The sequence below is a fragment of the Eurosta solidaginis genome, chromosome X, assembly GCF_040869045.1.
Source record: "Eurosta solidaginis isolate ZX-2024a chromosome X, ASM4086904v1, whole genome shotgun sequence".
NCBI lineage: Eukaryota > Metazoa > Arthropoda > Insecta > Diptera > Tephritidae > Eurosta > Eurosta solidaginis.
This window is the reverse complement of record NC_090324.1, coordinates 30,414,041-30,434,431: the sequence shown is the minus strand read 5'-3', so window position 1 is coordinate 30,434,431 and position 20,391 is coordinate 30,414,041. Positions and strand designations below refer to the sequence as shown.

Below are 20,391 nucleotides of genomic sequence, written 5' to 3'. Positions count from 1 at the left end.
TGCACGTCTCATCGTTCTTGCCCAAAGTGACCGAGGATGATATTTTAAGCTATGTCACGAAACATTCTGGCATTGGTAAAACTTATTTGAAATGCGACAAGCTCGTAAAAAGTGGTACCAATCTGTCCGAACTAAGGCGAGTCAGTTTTATACTAGGCGTATCGGAATCTTATTACAACAAAGTTATTGATGCGAACATCTGGCCTGTTAATGTAATTCTACGGCCGTTCCGTTTTTTTCCAAGGGGCGGTGCAACTCAACAAGTGGTGTAGCAACATCCCTGAATTTCAAACCGAACTCTTTGCCGTTTAGTATATATTATGAAAATGCTTCTGGGCTTAGAACTAAGTCTAAATCAGTATATGAATTTAGTTCACTTTTGGGTTATGATGTTTACGTTTTCGTGGAAACCTGGCTAAATGAAAATTTCTATGACAACGAGTATTTTGATCCCGAAATGTACAACGTATATAGAAAAGATCGAGATACGTTAAAAACTGGCCTGTCCCGAGGAGGTGGTACTTTAATTGCTGTTCGGCGTAAATATCACTCATCATCTATTTCACTGCAGAATGAGGACACGCGGTTGGATCAACTGTGTGTATGTGTCAATGGGTCGTCGACACTCTTTATATGTGTATCTTACATTCCGCCTGGTAGTATTGACAGTTTTTATAAAGCACATACTTATAATCTTATAGACTTAGTTTCTACGAAATCAGTTTGTAATTTTTGTATTTTAGGTGATTTCAATATAGGAGATGTGAGCTGGGCGCCAGTGGGTGAGAGTTTAACTTTGTACCCCAACAATGTAACTAGCTTTTCCGAAACGTATGTTGTTGACAACTTATTAAGCGTCAATCTTACTCAAATTAATTCAATTTTAAATAAACTGTTTAAAACATTAGATCTAATTTTTTTAAGTGAAGATATGAGTTTTTCTTTGGAAGAATGTCTCGACCCTCTGTCATGCCCCGGCTTGCATCATGTTCCTCTTGTCCTGCAACTGGAGTTTTACGAATTTAGAAATGTCGACTTAGATTTGCTACCGGATAATTACTGTTTCAAAAATTGCAACTTTAATGCCATTAGCGATAGAATCAACTTGCATGATTGGGATACTATATTTTCTGGGAAGAGTGTAAATGAATGCTTTGATCTTTTCAAAGTTAAAGTCAATGAAATTTGCTCCACTTTAATTCCTCGAGTGAAAAGGAAATGTTACAAAATACCTTGGTATACAAGAAAGTTGAAAAGACTTAAAAATTTAAGGAATAAGTTTTTTAAAAGGTATAAATTTTCGAAGATGCGTCTTCATAAGGATAAATATTTATTATACTCAAGTAAGTTTAAATTTTTGAGTAAGAAACTTCATAAAGAGTATGTTGCTAAATTTGAAAGGAATATTAAGTTAAACCCTAAATCTTTTTAGCGTTACGTTAAGGCTACAAAGTCGTGTGCAAGTATCCCATCTAAAGTTTCTTACAATGGAAAATCTGCGTATTCCCTCGGCGAAGCTGTCAACCTCTTTGCTGATTTTTTCGGGGCGAATTTTGAGACTGGGACGTTTCTCACCGAGGAACTAGATACGGAAAATGACACCCCTATTAATTTTGGTCAATTGTCCCTGACTCTTGAAGATGTCATTTGTGGCATCTCGGTGATCAAGTCGTCAGTGCAAATGGATGTAGATGGGTTCTGTTCTTTTTTGTTTAAAAATATTGCAGCAGTTGCGTATCCAATCTTATTAATTTTTAATAAATCTCTCAGGAATGGAGATTTCATAAACGCTTGGAAGGTAACGTCTATTACCCCGATATTCAAGAGTGGTAATAAAAGTAATGTTGCCAACTACCGTCCTATTTCTAAACTTTCCACTGTCTCGAAATTGTTTGAAATTGTAGTTAAGGATAAAATATTCTTCGCAGTAAAGACCTTGATTTCACCTAATCAGCATGGATTCATGCCTGGCAGATCAACTGTAACTAATCTAGCAGTATTTTCTGAATACTGTATTTCTTCATTTAATAGGAGGGCGCAAGTTGGTACTATCTATACCGATTTTTCGAAGGCTTTTGACAAAGTCAACCATTCATTAATAATATCTAAACTTGCTGGCTTCGGCTTCCATTCTAGTATGCTATCTTGGGTGAGATCTTACTTGGCAGATCGTAGCTGTGTTGTTGTGGTAGATGGTATTTCTTCGCGGTCGTTTACTGCCAATTCTTGTGTACCCCAAGGGAGTGTGTTGGGTCCCTTATTATTTGTTATCTTTATTAATGACATACGTCATTGTTTCAGTTATGCTGAATTCTTATTGTTTGCTGATGACTTGAAAATGTTTGCATCAATCACGACTCAATCTGAGTCCACTATGCTCCAAGCTGATCTTGATAACGTAATGGACTGGTGTAAACGGAATCGTCTGCTTTTAAATATAAGTAAATGTTTTAGTATTACCAATTTTTGTTGTTATATCGGCCTACTGAATTTAATATCGCGGGTTCGAATCGAGCTCAAGGCCGAACCCGCCATCTTAAATTCAGTAGGCCGATATAACAACAAAAATTGTTAATACATCCCAGAGCACGGGGAAAAAAGTGTCAATAAAATATGACACTATGGCAGCATTGCCATCAAATAAGTCCAATTTTCACATCCATTCTGCAACAGATGTCGCAGTGTTGTGAATATCAATTGGCACGAACCAGAATAGAAGTAGGATTAATGAAGACAAACAAAAAACCGCTGTGATGGCTGAATGGTTATAGCAGCGGAGCCTAAACGTTGCCGATGAAGGAATTTAGCAGTTCCCGAAATGGATCTATACAACGAGCTTTGGCAGTTGTCTAAATTTTTTCTTTCTTCTATTCTAATTTAAAAATTTTTTCAATTAAGAAAAAATTTATCATAACAATAATAATGATAAAAAATTATTGTTAGGCCTTGAGCTCGATTCGAACCCGCGATCTTAAATTCAGTAGGCCGATATAACAACAAAAATTGTTAATACATCCCAGAGCACGGGGAAAAAAGTGTCAATAAAATATGACACTATGGCAGCATTGCCATCAAATAAGTCCAATTTTCACATCCATTCTGCAACAGATGTCGCAGTGTTGTGAATATCAATTGGCACGAACCAGAATAGAAGTAGGATTAATGAAGACGAACAAAAAACCGCTGTGATGGCTGAATGGTTATAGCAGCGGCGCCTAAACGTTGCCGATGAAGGAATTTAGCAGTTCCCGAAATGGATCTATACAACGAGCTTTGGCAGTTGTCTAAAAAAAAAATTTTTTTCTTTCTTCTATTCTAATTTAAAAATTTTTTCAATTAAGAAAAAATTTATCATAACAATAATAATGATAAAAAATTATTGTTAGGCCTTGAGCTCGATTCGAACCCGCGATCTTAAATTCAGTAGGCCGATATAACAACAAAAATTGTTAATACATCCCAGAGCACGGGGAAACAAGTGTCAATAAAATATGACACTATGGCAGCATTGCCATCAAATAAGTCCAATTTTCACATCCATTCTGCAACAGATGTCGCAGTGTTGTGAATATCAATTGGCGCGAACCAGAATAGAAGTAGGATTAATGAAGACAAACAAAAAACCGCTGTGATGGCTGAATGGTTATAGCAGCGGCACCTAAACGTTGCCGATGAAGGAATTTAGCAGTTCCCGAAATGGATCTATACAACGAGCTTTGGCAGTTGTTTAAATTTTTTCTTTCTTCTATTCTAATTTAAAAATTTTTTCAATTAAGAAAAAATGTATCAAACAATAATAATGATACAAAATTATTGTTAGGCCTTGAGCTCGATTCGAACCCGCGGTTTTAGTATTACCTTTGCTAAAACTCGAAATGTTCTTCCTGTTTCGTATCATATTGGGGACTCTACGCTGAGGGTTGTTGATGAAATATCAGATCTTGGTGTAGTCTTTGATGCGAAGTTTCTATTCCACAGTCAGATTAATTATGTCATTGCGAAGTCTTATTCCACACTCGCGTTCATTCGCCGTTTCAGTATGGATTTTAGTGATCCTTATACTTTAAAACTTTTATTTACAACCCTAGTGCGGTCTAAACTAGAATATGCTGTTTTCATTTGGAGGCCGTATCATGCCTGCCATATAGACCGACTTGAGCGTATTCAAAAAATATTTTTGCGATTTGCCCTCCGGTCTTTGCGTTTTCAGGACCCTGTTCCAACATACAGTTCTAGGTGTCTTTTAATTAACCTTAAATCTTTAGTGAGTAGAAGATCAATGCTTTCATTGACATTTTTATATGATATCATCAATGGGACGGTTGACTCGCACTATCTTTTAGAACCTATACGGTTCAATGTACCATCGCGAACCCTTCGATGTCACGATTTTTTCTGGTTAGATAGATTTAGAACGACTTATGCTTCCAACTCTCCAATTGCTAGGGCAATGAGGGAGTTTAATTTGCTGTATTCTATAGATATTGATTTTGCATTAAATAAATTTAGGTTTAAACTGCTATTGAATGAAATTATTTGAATATTTTATATTTATTAGTTAAGATATATTAGTAAATAGTCTGTAAGGAGGTTCTGATTGTCCTAGACTATAATATGAATAAATAAATAAATAAATAAATAAATTCGAAGATGGAAAACTCTTCGTGCCACAGAAATTTAAAAAGGGGAATTTAAATTGGTGGCGGTGTTTGTGTTTTTTTTTTTTTTTTTAATGGAGTCAAGCACGGACAACGGGACGTTCCTTATATAATTTAAATCCGCGAAATTCGGATTTCAATAGTATGTATAATGTTTTGTAAAAACAAAAAATATAAAATAAAAAAAAAAAAATCACAAACCCTTTTCACTTATATATACGTGTAAATATACGTGTGGAAATAAACGTGTATTTGTAAATTACTGGTATATATAGGTATGTATATATTAGAAAATAATAATACTTGAGGTTTGTAGGGATATTTTTTAAAAAGTTCCTATAGGGACGAAAATATCTCAAACTTAGTTTGTACGACAGAATAAGTACAAACGTACATGCGCAATATACAAACGTATGTATATATGTTTGTTTGTGCGAACGTCTGCACGTGAATCAGATGAGCTTCTCTGTTTATGTTTACAAACAGAAGAGTTTGTTTTGATTCGCTTCTTCGTCGCTTTGATGTCGCGTTTCTTTGTGAAGCTGAGTGCGCTTGATTGCACTGTTGGGAGAGTGCAGCAAAGAAAGATGAAAAGATTGCAAATCTGAGAGAGGTTGGGAAATTTGATCAGCAGTACACAGCTCTCGTTGCTAATGTAGCTTATGTGCTGGGAGAATGTCGCTGGAAGAGCGAAAGTGTGGTGAAATAGGAACGTTGGAAAAGCAACTTGAACTTATTTGTACATGTATGTAAGTATGTACGTATGAATATTATGGTTTTTATATATGCTGGTAAGCAAGAAAAAATCACTTGGAAGAAGTTGCACTGTATCGACAAGTTCAACGCTCTGTGCGAACAACGGGGTAAACTCAGCTGTAGAAGAAGTTTTTGCCGATGTTGTTCTTGCACAGTGGGTTTAAGTAGGCAAGTAAACTGAAATTTTTTTTGGTTAAATACCACTAGAAATATGTATACATATATATATAATTGGCGGATTTTGCCTATTGGTATAGCGGAATATTTTCCACCAATTTTTGGTTGCAAAAAAATTGCAGTAAAACCAAAGGTAAGAAAATTTCCGCACTATTAATGTATATATGTGGATATATATATATATGTTTTTGCAGTTTACAAAAATAATATAACTTTTGTGGAAAAAAAGTTTTATTATTTTTTATATATTTTTTATGAAAAATAAAAAACTGCCTACTCACCGATTCCTGTATTCTGTTGCTCCTTATTGTGTTGTTGTTGATTGTTGCTGATGATTAGCTGGCTGTTGTTGCTTTAGCTGGTTTTTAGATGATTTTTTGATTGCTTTGTAGTGTGTTGTATTGTAAAATAATTTTCGCAAATTACAAACGTTTCCTCTCTTTTTTTTGTTTTTTTAAGAAATTTCGTTTTTTTTTTCTTTTTCCAGCAATTTTTTTGTTTTTGGTAAATGTATAAGTGTATATTTTCTTCTTTTCCAACAAAGCACTTTGAAACTGTGTAAATGAGGTTTCCTTTCTAGATATTTTTTTTTGTGTTTTTGTATAAAAGCACAGTTTACAGGAAAAACAATTTTTTTTTCGTTTTTTATTTCGTATATGTTTTTTTGTATGTATATATAACCACTGTTTTCACACTTTTGTGTAGTTTTGTTTTAAATTTTTTATTATTTTGTTTTTTGGCGAACGAAAACGAAAAGCGCGATTTAAATTTATAATTTTTGTTTGTAATTTTTAGGGCGGGCCAAAGATGGCTGCGAAGGACCATGAATAAAAGTGGCCTTTCTTCGCTGCACTGAACCTCTTTTCTTTTAAATAAAACGAGTTTATATTTTCTTAAAACGTTATAAATTCTTCAATTCTTTAATATTCACTTTTCAACAATAAATGGAATTAACTTGCAATAGATATGGTTTTAACTTTGTTAAAAAACAACTTGTGACGTTAACTATGTATTCACTTCATAAACTTGGTAAATACTTAAGAATATTGAGTATCGATATATGCACAATGTCTATAAATATAAATATATAAATATATACAAAAAGGATCGCGTCCGCGGTTGCCGAGTAATAATGCTTGACTTGTTGCTTGTTGACGATTGTAGTGAATGCGTGTTGGCGCCTTTCCACTCGCCGCGCACGGCTGCGCATAGGATTTTCGCCGCCGTCTGAATATTGTTGGAGGCGGCTTAAACAAGGAGGTTAAAAAAAAAGCTTTTGATACGGTCAATGGCACCTTACTGTAAAACTTGGAAGGGTCTACCCTTCCCCCAAGTCTTAAAAGGTTGGCCCGCAAATTATCTGGGTGGTCGGCAGGCATCGGCGTAATTTCGGAACGTAACATTGCATTACGCTACCGACAGTCTTACGCACCAAAATCTTGGGTGTGACGTTTGATCATTTTGGTGAGCATGCAGCCGCAATTGTACCAAAAATCCAGAGCCGCATCCTCAAATCTCTTGCCGGCAGTACTTGGGGTAAAGATAAAGAAACGCTCATTACCACTTACAAAGCAATTGGCCAGCCGATTGCACGCTACGCGTCCCCGATATGGTTGGCAAGCCTAAAGACTACTCACTGGAAGAAGCTACAGGCCTGCCAAAATACTGTCATCCGAACCGCCACGGGTTGTCTTCTTATTTCCCCCGACCACCATCTACATAATGAGGCGAGAATACTTTCCATTAGGGAGAGGAAGGAAATGCTAACCAAACAGGTCCTGTTGAATACTCAGAAACCTGGGCACCCCAACAGACATTCGATTGATGAGCCTTTATCGCCCATGGGCTTAGGGAGTCATCTCCGTAAGCATTATGAGGACCTGAGAACACGGCCGTATTAAGATAAAAGACAAAAACAGGTTCTCATTGAACTCCACAAACAGGCGTCGGACCTCTACGCCAGGAATTGCCCGATGAATCCTATACTAAAAGAACAATGCCCAAAATTAGAAGAAGAGGAACGCACTCGCCCTAGGGCAACGCTAGTCACTCTAGCTCACTACGATCTGGATACTGTAATAGGTCAAACTCTTACTTATCCAGAATCAACCCCGACATACAAAACATATGTCCTGCATGTAATGTGTCCCCACATGACACCAACCATCTCTTTAACTGTATTGTGGAACCAACGCCTCTAACACCCTTCTACACCTACGCCGCCCAGGGGCTTAAGGAGTCAACTCCGTAAGCATTATAAGAAAATGGTGCACCTGAGAACACAGCCGTATGAAGCTAAAAGCACAAGCAGGTCTTCAGGGAACTCCGCAAACAATTGTGGGACCTCAATGCCAGGAATTGGTTCAGGAATCCTGTACTCAAAGTACAATACCCAAAGCAAGCAGAAGAGGAACGCACCCTCCCTAGGTAAACGCGAGTAACTCTAGCTCACGTCGATATGGATACTGTAACAGGTTAAACTCTTACCTATCCAGAATAAACTCCGACATACAAAACATATTTCCTGCTTTTAATTTCTGTCATCCAGTGAGTTTTACAGCTCCGGCTCAGGCTCAATTCTCACGGAAATGCTCTGGCTCATTGACAGACTTGAGAAGCAGATGTCGTGCAATTTTCCCACACGTGAAATGTGGTAGGCAGATGTCGCCCCCGTTTTCTATTTAACTCATACGGCGAAAGGCTAAGCAGCGACAGCTATTTTTGAAAAAGAAGGTTTATTAAAGGCAGCGTTGCCAAACTAAAAAGAAGTAATTATCAAATTATCTGGCTCACAAATTGAACCAGTCTTCTATCTGGATTTATGTGTCTCAAATCATTGTTGTTGCATATACATGCAAAATTATTTATCTGGCTGAGAATTTTGTCACCGGTTGACGGAAAATGTGTTCTCGCATGACACCAACCATCTATTTAACTGTATTGGGGAACCAACGCCTCTAACACCCCTCTCATGATGGCCACCCCTGTTGAAACAGCAGATTCCTTTGGACTCCCGTAGAGGATATTTATGACTGTTTAGGCAGGATGCCTAACTCTTCCGAATCTGATGCGACCCACCTAATGCAATTCGATTTAACTTCCAGCTAACCACACCACTACCGCCACATGCAAGTATATATGTGTGTTTTTTTTTATCAGCACCCATGCACATGTATGTCGGGCTTGATGTGTGGGTGCCTTTCCTCTCCAACAACGGAGGATTTTTCGGACCAACGGTTGTCGCCGGCGATACAACCGGTCTCTTAGATACTAGCAGCCAACCCGTTCACATCATCTCCAGCGATCTCTGCCGTTTTATTCATATATTCACAAGGTAATATCTTATCTTGTATATTTTATATTTACCCAATTAAGCATACATATTATAACGAGAAATTCTCGTCTTTTCTTATTTTTCTTCCAAACGCAACATACGGTTGCGCCCACATACATCCAGGATCAGACCCACCCCCTGCTGAGCATTTGGTCCTTCTCACCAGGAACTGAAAGCACCTTTTTAAATACAGTCCACACACAGGTATTATCAATCTGCACAGCACAATTCGCCAAAAGAAATTTCGTCCACAGGATTATTTGCCCAGGCATTCAAAAATAGAACCACCAAAAAAGTTTGAGCTTTATATTATACGTAAGTGACTAGAGCCACAGCACATTCACCAGTCACAGCACATTCCACAGTGAACCATTAAAACCACCGAAAATTCGAAACCTTTTACTACAAATAATACCAGCAGCCACCGAAGTCACAGCACAGTCAAAGGATAATCAATTCCTTCAGCACAAATAAAAATAAGAAGTAAGTGTTATATTTCTTGCCACTTTTTTTTGAGTGTTGGTTAGTGAAAAAAAAAAAAAAATAAAGTACCCGTGTCCTGCGCGAAAAATTGAAATCAAAAAAAAACAAAAAAAAAAAGTGTAAACAGTGAAGTTATCCTATTGAGCACCAATTTTTTTCCTTTTCCTTTTTACAAAATTTAAATCACTTATTTTTAAATTTTTATTTCGTTCCTTGTGATTATCTGGTCTATCCCCCCACCAGCGGTAAGGGTTTCCAAACACAACACAAGTCAGAGGGCAACCTAACCTCACTTTCAAATAACCTCACTATATTGAATCAGTTATTGTGCTGGTCTATAGATCACAAGCACATAATTAAGTTCAATTTAATTAAACAGGCGCTAACTTCAATTAAAAAACGTTTACACCTTTTTTTTGCTTATTTTAAATTTTGAGAACAATACGCACGCACTTCTTACTTTTACAAAATTCACCCATTAACTGTGGAGAGTGGTCCCCATTTTTGTTATCGCCACTGAGACAAAAAGTCTGAAAAATAAACCCTTTGTTGTTGTGGCTGCTGTGACAAAAATTCTGAAAAAAATAAACATTCTTGTTTTCGCTGCTCTGACAAAAAGCCTAAAATATAAAAAAATTATATAGAAAACGTCGAAATTCAAAACTTTTTTATTAACTGCATTATTTCTAATCGGCAATTATCTCGTTAATAAATTCAAACAAAACCATGGAAACCTAGATCCGGTTAGCAGAATCAATCGCGGAGTTTGATAGAGCTTACAGCCTTATTCCGGAAAGCGACCATAGCAAACACACCCTTGAGATACAGCAGGAAGAGTTGCGGTCCTTGTGGAAGAAGGTAAATTCTGCATTTGATTCGCTACTGGGATCTGATGAGGTGTCAGGGGATGACGTTATGGCGATCAGAAAGAAGCAAAAAGGAGCATACGCAATCTACATGCGACGCTTAGCGTCTATCTCTGCTGAGGCTAAAAAATACAAGAGAGAGGAAAAGAACATCAACCCTGAGCAAGAACCTCATGGGCACAAGATTCGCCTCCCTGATTGCGATACGGAAGTCTTCAAAGGGAATTATTTGTCTTGGCCAACATTCCGTAACCTGTTCACGGCCATTTACATACATAATTCAAGCCTGAAAAGGGTGAAAAAGTTATTCCATCTCAGCAACAAAACACAAGGCGAAGCAAAAGATATCGCTAAGAAATGCCCTCTCACAAATGAGGGTTTCGAGATGGGCCGGAAAAACTTGTGGGAAAGATACGATAACAAACGTATCTTAGACAACACACAGCTACAAATTTTATTTAACTTAAAAAAGGTAGAAAGTAAATGGGGCAGTTCAATAAGAAAGCTACAAAATGATATAAATAATTGCATTTCGTCCCTGAAATGCCACAAAATAGACACTTCCAATTGGGATGCAATCCTGACTTATCTCTGCTCAACCAAGTTACCAGAGAGCACGCTGGCTCTATGGGAGCAAAGCATAGACCATAAAATGGACATATCCAAGTGGGGGGATATGGCCAAATTCCTGTCTAATCGTTATCAGACACTTGAAACAGTGTCTGGTTTTACAGGACATGCCACTTCGAAAGTGCAAACACCAAGCGCAACGCGGCAGATCTCAGAATCCCCTTCAAAAAGAGTTGGTACCTTTCAAACAAAGGTATCCAGACCGACGTCAAAGTCATTTTTTAAGATGTGCAAGTCAGCAGAGCATACATTACGAAACTGTTCACGCATTATGCGAGTTAACCCCCTGGAAAGGATTAAATTCATAAAATCCATAAATGGTTGCCTGAATTGTCTATCCCCAGCATACACAATTACCAGATGCAACAGTACCTACAATTGTAATAGGTGCCACTCTCATCACCATACGCTCCTGCATGCGGATGTATTACAGAAAAACACCACCTACAACACGCCCCAAAACTCCTACGATAATAGGCCTTTTACTTCTAGAGAGGCACTAGCGAGACAGGAATTCGAAAAACCAGGTTCAAGCGGGAACAAAAATATGACATCCTGTCATGTCAATTCCAGCACAGGTGTGCTATTAGGAACAGCGCACGTACACGTTCACCATAATGGTACCGACTTATCCGCGCGGGCATTAATTAATTCAGGGTCTGAATGTTCCTTTATAACTGAAAGACTGAAACGCAGAATCAATTTGCCAGCGAGGAAAATGCATGCCCAGGTTTCAAGCATTACAGATGCGGTGTCAGCTGAGGTAAAAGAAGCACCCCAAATTGAATTACGTTCACCAGTGCATCCCTGATTCAGGCTGACTACACCCGTTCTAGTCCTAGCTAAACTCACTGGGAATCTAAAATCCTGCCATATCAACGCCATGAATATGCAGGCATTCCCAAAATTGGTTTTGGCAGACAAGAGGTTCTACGTCAACGAAGACGTAGACCTCATACTTGGCGGATACATATATTCCCAAATTATATTGATCGGTCTGAAAAATAATGTACTAAATACCTTTTGGCCCAAGAGACAGAGTTCGGTTGAATACTAACCGGTCGCATCGAAGCACCGAGTCCAACGAAAAGCATCATGTCATTTTACAACGAGGTTGCGTTAGACAACCAACTAAAAGCTTTCTGGGAGGTAGAAATTGTGCCCAAAAATAAAAAGAAGAAGAGAGCTATTGTGAACAGTTATTTAACGAAACAACAGAACATGACGAACAAGGAAGGTATACAGCCCCGCTACCATTCAGACAGGGTTACCTTAATATTATTCAGTTAGGACCGCCCAGAATCGTGCATGCTCTCAATTCTTCAGGAATGAGGGGCGGCTAATAAAAACCCTAGATCTAGGTAAAAATTATGTTCGAGTGTTGTCAGAATATGAAACGCTTGGACATATGAGAAAAATAACAAACAATATCCCATCCGACGATTCAGATAATTACTTCCTGCCCCACGGCGCCGTTGTAAAAGCAGAGAGTACAACCACCAAAGTACGCGTAGTATTCAATGCCTCAAGCCCTACGGCGAATGGCATTAATCTAAATATCATACTACTTCCAGGCCCAGTTCTACAAGCGGACCTACCCATCCTTATCTTACGATGGAGACTATACCGTTTCGTCTTCAATAGCGAAATCACACCAAATTTCAACGCATTTTGTATCGCACTACCCCGAACGACCCTATTAGCCTTTACGAATAAAAGACGGTTATTTTCGGAGTGAGTTGCGCTCCATATCTTGCGATGAGAACGCTCCTACAACTAGCCAACGACGCAGCAAAATCATACCCTACCGCGGCTAGCATACTGCGAGAATGCATGTATGTAGATGACGTGTTAGCGGGTGGACATACAATCACATCGACCATTAAAGCCAGAGATGAAATTCGTCAAGTCTTATACTCGGCGGGCTTTCCATTACGAAAATGGACATCAAATTCAGGGGATATTCCAGGGTATATCCCTAAAGAAGATCTACTCAGTGAAGACTTCCTGGCATTCAAAGATACCAGTTCAGTCAAGGCATTAGGCATTCAATGGAATGCTCACTCTGATCTATTTATTTCAACGCAGGCACGCTGGAAATTCCTGAAAACATTACGAAGAGAGCGATATTATCGGCAATCGCCAAACTTTTCGACCACTTATGATGGCTGGCCCCAATGGTCATTGTGGCAAAAATACTCATGCAGAGTATATGGTTAGAAGGTACCGCTTGGGAGGAACCAGTATCGACCAGTACGATGGAACGATGGAAAACGTTCACCGACCAATACCATGAAATCAATAAAATCAGGATACCTGGATGGGTCAACTTTTCACCAGGAACCGACATCGAGATCCATGGATTTTGTGACGCATCCGATAAGACTTGTACGGGAGCCGTTTCCATGCGTGTGAAAACGGATGATGACATCTGCATAAACCTACTTCTTGCGGAAACCCGAGTAGCCCCAGTGGAAACTCTTTCTCTTCCAAGTTTGGAACTTTGCGGAGCCGTGATGGAATCACCGAATCAGTTTTCAGGAACGTCAAGTTGGGTCCAGTGAACGTCCACTTTTGGACGTATTCAACTATAGTCCTCGCATGGATAAGGAAACCGCCTTGTTCATGGTCCACTTTCGTCGCTCATCGGATCACTAAGATCATCGATATGGTCGGTAGCAAGGACTGGCTTCACGTGGACTCGGAATCTAATCCAGCGGATCTAGGAAGCAGAGGACTACTTGCATCAGAGTTGGTCAGCAATTCGTTGTGGTGGCAGGGACCTTCTTAGCTGCAAGAAGACAATTCCCACTGGCCTGCACAAGAGCCCGACTATAAAACGTCCGTTGAGGAGAAGAGGGCACAAACATATGCCACGGCAAGGGTAGATCATGTAGATATTCTCGACCAATTCTCAAATTTACCCAGGGCTTTAAAGGTTCTATCCTATGTTAGGAGATTTTATAAACGAACTCACCCAAAAACTAACGCAATGTTCCACGAAAGGTCGTGTATAATCTCAGCCGATGAGATTAAGGCAACGACTCAAACATTAATAAGAGTCTGCCAGAAACAATTTTACGGGACAGAATATTTAAAATTGAAAAAAAGGAACCTATCGATCGAAAGAGTGAAATACTGTCACTAAACCCATATATCGACAAAGATGATATTATTAGAACAGGGGGGGCGTCTAGGGGCGTCAAAAGACATGTCATACAACGAGTGTCATCCGATCATCTTGCCTTACAATTGTAGGCTGTATCGCCTTACAGTTATGATGGTTCATCATGACTCCCTTCATGGCGAGAACCAGCTCATGCTCCGTCTCATCCAAACCCAATACTGGATACCGAATGTCAAAACCATGATCAGAGCCGTCATCCAAAATTGCAAAACCTGCACTATTCATCGAAAGCAGGCACAGTCCCAACTTATGGGTACCCTTCCCTGCGAACGGACTACTTTTACCCGCGCGTTCACCAATACCGGGGTAGACTTTGCGGGGCTTTTCGACATCAAAAGCTACCGCGGTAGAGGATGTCGACTGTCAAAAGGCTAGGTATGCCTTTTTGTCTGTTTCTCCACTAAGGCCCTTCACTTAGAGGCCACTAGTGACCTCAGCACCCCATGCTTTCTCGCAGCCTTCTCGCGTTTTATCGCGAGAAGAGGATGTCCGAAGAACATCTACTCCGACAATGGTACAAACTTTGTCGGAGCATCAAGATCTTTACGATCCGAATTTAAAGCCTTTCTGGCCGAAAGCCGGGACAAAACAGTCTCACAGTATAGCCATCAAGCATTGAGCTGATATTTTATTCCCGCCGCCGCTCCACATATGGGCGGCCTGTTGGAAGCGGGAGTGAAGAGCTTTAAAAGCCACTTCAAAAAGATTGCTTCTCCCCACAAATATACTATGGAGGAGTTCCAAACACTTTTGTGCAGGATTGAGGCGTGCCTTAACTCGCGCCCTCTCAGTCCAGGATCGAATGACCCAACGGACCTGGAACCACTAACCTCAGGACATTTCCTAACCGGCAGCCACCTGCTGGCTCCACCAGCACCAGAAGGGTCAAGTCAGACGACCTTTGGTCAAACTGATCCTTCTTCCCAACGGAGGAGACGGATTGCGAGAAGGCCAATAGCTCCTGGTCCAAACCCTCCGTTCCCCTCCCTCACTCCCTTCCGAACTCCACTTTCCTATCGATAATCCACCAAAAACACAACGCTCGCCCACCGAGGCCAATCAACCACCCTAATGCAGATCCCCATCTGCCACAAAACACTTATCTTTAATTTTCAAAACCAAACCCCTCTTCACTCACTCACCCCGAGCGAGGACACCAGAACCCTAACGCAGACTCAGGGTCTGCCACGGAACTCAGATGCACTCAGCCAAAGGAACGAGGCCAAGCAATAACCTAAGCAAGATTCGATATCTGCCACAGAACCGAAAGGCATTCGGCCCACTAAATTTTAATTTTTAAAAACCAACCCACAATTCGCCCGCTCTCCCAGAGCGAGGACAGCAAATCAACTCAACTTCACCCGCTCACCCCGAGCGAGGATGACAGAACACCTACACACTCGGCCAAAGGCGCGAGGCCAACAAAATGTATCAATGTATGTATTGAAATAGCTATTAAAAAATAGTTAAAATGGAAACCAACCGTTTCCTTCTTAACTATAAATACAATCAAATAAAAATCCATGCTCAACTACCCATAGAGGTTGCACCTAACCAAATACGTGCCTCTTTTCGAAAACACATGCAAGGGGTTAAGAGCGTGTTCAAAATGATACACTGGCATCAACGGGTTAACGGATTTTTTTATCCGTACCGATAAAGTATTCGTTCTTTAAAAGTATGCATATACATTTAATTTAATGGCTATAAAATTCAAATATGCAAATGTAGTAGTGTATAATGTCGTCCCAGTAGAAGGTATCTCTCTGCCGGTTCGAAAGAAAGGGTTTTAGAACTACCCCAAAAGTAACGATGCGAGTTCATCCATTTGAATCTGACACTATGACAGCACGCGAAGACTTCGGGATAAGAATATAACCACCCCATGGTGAAGTACCATTTGATTTCTGATGCCAGTTCAAAAACCCCCTGTCTCGAAAGTTTTTTTTTATAAAATACATACTATCTATTCATATAAATTTTTCTTAAAAATTAAAAAAGGTCGTCTCTATTATTCCGGAAATTTTCGTTGTACACAAATTCCCGGCAGAAATTTTTTCGAAAGCTTCTCCAAACCAGACGAACTTTTTTTTCTAAATTACATTAGCATACAAGAATCTTATTTATTCATTGCCTTAATATGCTATACCGTCAAAATGGACGACTCTTTAGCTTGAGTAGATTGTTTTAATTGATCTTTGTCTTCTTTGACAAATCGTATCATCTCGTCGATCTGGTTGGTCCCACTTGAAGCACACTCCAGAAGCTCTAGACAGCCTTGCAGCTCCAACAAATCGTATGTCAAACTAACTTCGCGTTCCAAAACACCAGCCAATCTTATAGTCTTTACCCAATTCACCAGTAAATTCGTCAAACTTGGGCGTATAAACATCAAGCAACGCTGACACAACATCAATTATAACACGCATAAATCGATTCTCTCCAATATAACGGGATATAAACGTTGTCAGACGGGATAAGAAGTTGTGACTACGTCCAGCTAATGCACGATGAAAACCTTCACGATGTATCAGTTCTTGCATGACATTAATTGTTACTTCGGGATGGAAACGTGCAATGGCTGGCATCATCACAGCATCTAAACATTTCACATATTCATATCTTCGTAAATAATTGTCATAATTTGCTAGTTTCGTTTGTAAGGGTTCACGTATTTCATGATTTATTTGAACAGAGCTGAAATGTTGATTTTTGTGCTGTGACCGCTTCGGCTTTACATCATCCTTCCTCCGTTCGATTTCCCTATTTTGAATGGAAATAAGGCCATCAACCATTCCAGCTACAACAGTTTGATCACCGGGTGCTACACCTAAACTCAGCACAGCATTAGCAAAATCAAGTGTATGCACAGTTTGATATGTAGAAACATCAAATATCTTAACATGATCCAAACTACCTGATAGTATACGTCTGCCATTTGAACCTAGACGTAAACTTGTTATTGTTTTATGATGTTGCGAAACTTTTGTCAGGAGTCGACATCCGGCAAAGGCATTCCATAAACGTATTTCTGTGCCACCTGCGCTAATGAAAATACCACCAGTTGGTAAAAATAATAACGACTCAACAGAGCTGGCATGATCAATTGAGAACGAAACTTGCTGTGTGCGCGTATCATACATTTTAATTTTCCCATCATAGGCACCTGAGATAAGGGTATCTGGTGACATTGGGTTTACAGCCACAGCATGTACTCAATCTTCAAGTTCCGCAAGGGTTAACATTGCTTTTTCTGTAGAAATGTCCCATAGCTTGATGGAGCGATCGTCTGAGAAACTAGCAATATGAAGTAGATCGTGTGTGAATTGCGCTCGATACACTGGCCCTTTGTGTCCTTTAAAAAGACGAAGCACGTTTTTGCTGGATTGATCGAAGAGTGTTACCAAGCCTTGCTCATCGCCAGCCACCAGTAAACGCCCATCTTGCCGAAAGGTGCCGCCATATGCAGTTTCTTGAAAGCGTGACAAATTTTTTACCACTAATTTCGTTATCGGATTGTAAATTTGTACGCGCACTGAACATGTTACTGCAAAGTAATGCGGCTCTATGGGACTAAAGTCAACGTAGTCGATGGCACCCAATTCTTTTACTAACGTTGGCACGTTTTATTGCTTCCAGTATACGGTATCAGGAGTAACAACTTTCCCAGTTTTAAGGTATTTTTTTGTATTTAGCGGTTTAAAGGAACTCATTTTATTTTCTAGGTTGGTCTTTGCAAACAAATCGACAACATTCAATTGGTTTGACCACATTTTCACTTATTCTGAAATAGAACATTCTACAACCGAATTCTGAGAAAGGCCACTTTTCAAAAGTTTGCAGATAGGGAGTTTTCGAAGCGCCAGCCGTGATAGGATACTGAAGTCAACAGTCTATATGATGCTTTTAAACCAGCAGCCTAGGCCTTCACTCAGGGGTAGACTTGTGTACACATACATAACTTAATCTATACGTACGCATGCAATAAGTTATAATCAGTATGTGTATCTATAAATCCATATCCTAATCAGACCACTACAAAATAAGTAATCAATACTATTATTAGTACTGTCACCATCAAACCCCCAATCATAACGTATCTATCCTCACAATAAATCGCGTTCGAGTAGGAATGCAAACGATGCATCATTGTTTCCGAAAAATGGATGTTCAAGTGCAAGCAGTCGCTTAAGCTTTGCATCGCACTTGTCTAGTGATAAATAGATATAATTTAATAACATACATTACATACATACGCAGACAGCAACGATTCGAATCAAGAGAGAAATCGTTCCTGAGATGTTCGGCCAAGTACCTTAATGATGCTTGTTACCGGAAGCAAAGGACCATCAACATTGACAACAAAACCTTCGGATAGTGTCTTTTTGTTAATACAACAACGGTATACAAAGCTTTGAAAAATGGATGCGTCACTTTGTAGTCTCTGGTTTTCACCACAATTCGGAAGCTGTAACTCCGGTAATAATGGATGCATCGAGAGATATGTTTACTATATGCTTCCAGTTTTCATGCGGAATTATAGTCGATACCTAGCCCAAGAACTGTGAGGCCTCTTTCAGACCTGCCAGTTAATTTTACCTTGTAATGAGGGGTTAAATTCATACATTTTTTTTTAAATTTTAAAATAAACTCAGAGTTAAAAAAAACAAAAATCTGCAAGTAGGTTAAAGTTCAACAGTGTCATGCATATTCTTCTTATTTATGTACATTTAATTGAAATAAAAGTACATAGTAAAAAGCTTAAAGCATATGTATATTTTATTATAAATTAAGGCTTTGAGTATCCTCAGTAGGGTAGGCAACTTGTCGTTGGTGTGAGGGCTTAGCCGAACTCCATAGCGCCCGACTATGAGGCGGAGCTTTTTAGCACTGACATCTATGCCATTTCGCCTCATAGGAGGGCGGCGGGATATCGGTGACCAAGAACTGTCAACCCACTAATCCAGGGTGTTATGCGGACCGTGCCTATTGGACGATTTGCAGCCAGGGGATAAACTCGGCTGTATTCGAACGGAGCCTTCCCGATACCGGGCCACCTCGGAAAGTATTTATGGCCTTACCAAAGTAAGGGGCGCTGCTGCGGCGGACGGTTCTTTCCCCGAATATTATACTGAACCGCTGAGCCCGCCTAGTCGGGCAGGTAGTCGTACGACCAAGATGAACAACTCATTACCTAATTGTAATAAGGACGATGTAAAGATGAGGACTGAGTCGCAATCCAAGGACGGCAAATACGAACTAAGCGATGCGTCGGACTCGGGGAGCGAGAGTAGTGCTGATTCAATGAACTCCGTGTTGGAGAAGCACACAAATGAAAACGGAGTAGAAGAGTGGAGAAGGCTACGGAGCAGAGGAAGTAAAAGAGCTCTCTCGCAGTACCGTGCAGCACTAAGAATTGTACAACGCTTGGGAGCAGTGTTGGATCCAACAGAAGTGGACATCGAGGGCTTGGAATAGGCCTATGAGGCGGTAGAAGTAGGTCGAATGCAGTTCAAAAGATTTGCTGCGAGAAACCCTCGGTTCTGCAACCGGTACGAGGAGGAAGAAGCGTTGTATGGCAGAATGAAGAGGCAACGTTGGGCGGAAGGAAAGGATAGCCTGCTTTCAAGAGGCAGAAAGGACCCAGTCCTTGAGCCGCGAGGCAGGGCAGTCGCATAGACAAGACAAGTAGTCCCAAAGCTGTAAGACAGATGGGCCCCAATAGCGAGGTAGCAAGTACCTCGAAAGCTGCGAATCAGAGGGAAGTTCCAACTACGCAAGTAGGAGATAAGGTTCTCATCGGGAAGAAAGGTTTCTGGATATAGCGCGCGCGATTTTGGCGTTTACTACGCGCAAACGGAAGGACGGGTGCGAGCTGTAGTAATGGTAAGGAAACAGCTGCATTCATATATGCTGCCTAATTACACCACTGAGAACCTCGTAGCTATGGCCGTTGAGCAAAAATAAGCAGGCGGTTATCCTGGCGTCCTGCAACATGGCCCATGCTGCGGAGGTTCCACCGATGGGGTTCAAAAGCCTCGTACAGGAGGAAGGGCGCAAAGGGCGGGTGGTCAAAGGCGCATATGCACATGCGCACCACAATGCGTAGGGAGGAGCAGATACGAACGAGAGAGGCAAATCTCTATTTTGTTACATCCTGCAAACCAATTTGCAGATAGCCAACAGGGGAAATGTCCCTACATACATTGGTCCAACATCCAGCAATAATTTTGATATTACACTGAGCTCCGAACGTGATATATCAAGGTATGATTGGATGCTTCTTGATAGACCATCCTT

At 40.1% G+C, this 20,391-nt stretch overlaps 1 protein-coding gene and 1 pseudogene across 1 annotated transcript in view; both read right to left on the bottom strand.

Moving 5' to 3' along the window:
* Window positions 1-20,391, bottom strand: part of LOC137234831 (uncharacterized) — a 708,540-nt gene that overhangs the window by 130,588 nt on the left and 557,561 nt on the right. The gene's annotated exons all lie outside the window — the stretch shown is intronic.
* Window positions 16,235-17,804, bottom strand: LOC137234249 (U3 small nucleolar RNA-associated protein 15 homolog; annotated as a pseudogene).